This window comes from Arachis hypogaea, chromosome 9 (assembly GCF_003086295.3).
Source record: "Arachis hypogaea cultivar Tifrunner chromosome 9, arahy.Tifrunner.gnm2.J5K5, whole genome shotgun sequence".
Taxonomy (NCBI): domain Eukaryota; kingdom Viridiplantae; phylum Streptophyta; class Magnoliopsida; order Fabales; family Fabaceae; genus Arachis; species Arachis hypogaea.
Genome location: NC_092044.1, coordinates 32,431,085 through 32,434,346, shown reverse-complemented (window position 1 = coordinate 32,434,346; position 3,262 = coordinate 32,431,085). Strand labels below are relative to the sequence as shown.

The 3,262-nt window shown below is 42.3% G+C and overlaps 1 non-coding gene across 1 annotated transcript; it reads right to left on the bottom strand.

Moving 5' to 3' along the window:
- Window positions 1-317: 317 nt before the first annotated feature.
- Window positions 318-421, bottom strand: LOC112714027 (small nucleolar RNA R71). Its single transcript, XR_003158985.1, has one exon. It is a non-coding gene; the product is annotated as a small nucleolar RNA R71 (small nucleolar RNA).
- Window positions 422-3,262: the final 2,841 nt, after the last annotated feature.

Below are 3,262 nucleotides of genomic sequence, written 5' to 3'. Positions count from 1 at the left end.
GCATCTCAATCCCTGCCATTGGAGCAAACAATTTTGAGCTAAAGCCTCAACTAGTTGCTCTAATGCAACAGAACTGCAAGTTTTATGGACTTCCATCAGAAGATCCCTATCAGTTTTTAACTGAGTTCTTGCAGATCTGCGAGACTGTTAAGACTAATGGAGTTGATCCCGAGGTCTACAGGCTTATGCTTTTCCCTTTTGCTGTAAGAGACAGAGCTAGAGTATTGTTGGACTCTCAACCTAAAGATAGCCTGAACTCTTGGGATAAGCTGGTCACGGCCTTCTTGGCCAAGTTCTTTCCTCCTCAAAAGCTGAGCAAGCTTAGAGTGGATGTTCAGACCTTCAAGCAAAAAGATGGTGAATCCTTCTATGAAGCTTGGAAAAGATACAAGGAGTTGACCAAAAAGTGTCCTTCTGGCATGCTTTCAGAGTGGACCATTCTAGATATATTCTATGATGGTCTATCTGAGCTTTCTAAGATGTCATTGGACCATTCTGCAGGTGGATCCATTCACCTAAAGAAAACGCCTGCAGAAGCTCAAGAACTCATTGACATGGTTGCAAATAACCAATTCATGTACACCTCTGAGAGAAATCCAATGAGTAATGAGACGCCTCAGAGGAAAGGAGTTCTTGAAATTGATGCTCTGAATGCCATATTGGCTCAGAACAAAATGTTGACTCAGCAAGTCAACATGATTTCTCAGAGTCTGAATGGATGGCAAAATGCATCCAATAGTACTAAAGAGGCATCTTCTGAAGAAGAAGCTTATGATCCTGAGAACCCTGCAATGGTAGAGGTGAATTACATGGGTGAACCCTATGGAAACACCTATAATTTCTCATGGAGAAATCATCCAAATTTCTCATGGAATGATAAACAAAAGCCTCAACAAGGCTTTAATAATGGTGGAAGAAATAGGTTTAACAATAGCAAGCCTTTTCCATCATCTTCTTAGCAACAGACAGAGAATTCTGAGTAGAACCCCTCTAGCTTAGCAAACATAGTCTCTGATCTATCTAAGGCCACTTTAAGTTTCATGAGTGAAACAAGATCCTCCATTATAAATTTGGAGGCACAAGTGGGTCGGCTGAGTAAGAAAATCACTGAAACTCCTCCTAGTACTCTCCCAAGCAATACAGAAGAGAATCCAAAAAGAGAGTGCAAGGACATTGATATAATCAATATGCCCGAATGCACAAAGGAGGAGAAGGACGTGAATCTCAGTGAGGAAGACCTCCTGGGATGTCCTCTGAACAAAAAGGAGTTCCAAACTGAGGAACCTAAGGAATCTGAGGCTCACCTAGAGACCATAGAGATTCCATTGAACCTTCTTTTACCATTCATGAGCTCTGAGAACTATTCTTCCTCTGAAGAGGATGAAGATGTAACTGAAGAGCAAGTTGCTCAATATCTAGGGGCCATCATGAAGCTGAATGCCAAGTTGTTTGGTAATGAGACTTGGGAAGATGAATCTCCCTTGCTCATTAGTGAACTAGATACATGGGTTCATCAAACTTTACCTCAAAGGAAACAAGATCCTAGTAAATTCTTAATACCCTGTACCATAGGCACCATGACCTTTGAGAAGGCTCTATGTGACCTGGGGTCAGGTATAAATCTTTTGCCACTCTTTGTAATGGAGAAAATGGGGATCTTTGAGGTACAAGCTATAAAAATCTCATTAGAGATGGTAGACAAATCAATAAAACAAGCTTATGGATTGGTAGAGGACGTGTTAGTGAAGGTTAAAGACCTTTACATCCCTGCTAATTTCATAATCTTAGACACTGGGAAGGATGAAGATGAATGCATCATCCTTGGAAGACCCTTCCTAGCCACAGCAGGAGCTGTGATTGATGTTGATAGAGGAGAGTTAGTCCTTCAATTGAATGGGGACTACCTTGTGTTTAAAGCTCAAGGATCTTACTCTGCAACCATGGAGAGGAAGCATGAAAAGCTTCTCTCAATACAGAGTCAAACAAAGCCCCCACAATCAAACTCTAAGTTTGGTGTTGGGAGGCCACAACCAAACTCTAAGTTTGGTGTTGAACCCCCACATTCAAACTCTAAGTTTGGTGTTGGGAGGTCCCAACAATGCTCTGAACATCTGTGAAGCTCCATGAGAGCTCACTGTCAAGCTATTGACATTAAAGAAGCGCTTATTGGAAGGCAACCCAATTTTTATTTATCTATATTTTTATTATTCTTTTATGTTTTATTAGGTTCATGATCATGTGGAGTCACAAAATAAATACTAAAATTAAAAATAGAATAAAAAACAGCAGAGGAAATAGCACACCTTGGAGGAAGAGCTTTTTGGCGTTTAAACACTAGTAAGGAGCATCTGGCTGGCGTTCAACGCCAGAACAGAGCATGAATATGGCATTGATCGCCAGAAACAAGCAGCAGTCTAGCGTTTAAATGCCAGGATTACACCCTGAGGAGAGCTGGCGTTAAATGCCAGAAACAAGCATGGAACTGGCGTTCAATGCCAGAAACATGCAGCAGACTGGCGTTGAACGCCCAAAACAAGCATAGAGCTGGCGTTTAACGCCAGAAACAAGCATCAATCTGATGTTAAATGCCAGGATTTCATGTAGAGGGCATTTTACATGCCTCATTGGTGCAGGGATGATAAATCCTTGACACCTCAGGATCTATGGACCCCATAGGATCACCTTAGGATCTATGGACCCCACAGGATCCCCACCTACCCCACTTCTCTCTTCTTCACACAATCCAATAACACTATACTCTTCACCACTCACATCCATCCTCTCTTCCCCAAAAATCCCACCTACCTTCAAATTCAAAATCTCTTTCCCACCCAATCCCACCCTAAATGACCGAACCCCATTCCCTCTCCCTCCACTATATAAACCCCTCCATCCTTCTTCATTTTCACATAACACCACCCTCTCTTCTCCCCTTAGCCGAATACACACCTCTCTCCCTCTCCTCCATATCTTCTTCTTCTTCTTCTATTCTTTCTTCTCTTGCTCGAGGGCGAGCAACATTCTAAGTTTGGTGTGGTAAAAGCATAGCTTTTTTTTCCATAACCATTTATGGCACCTAAGGCCGGAGAAACCTCTAGAAAGAGGAAAGGGAAGACAAAAGCTTCCACCTCCGAGTCATGGGAGATGGAGAGATTCATCTCAAGGGTCCATAGCTCAGTAGTAGAGCATTTGACTGCACATCAAGAGAGCCTACTCATGGACATCAACAAGAGCATGAGGAATTCCCTCATCAAGAAATCCC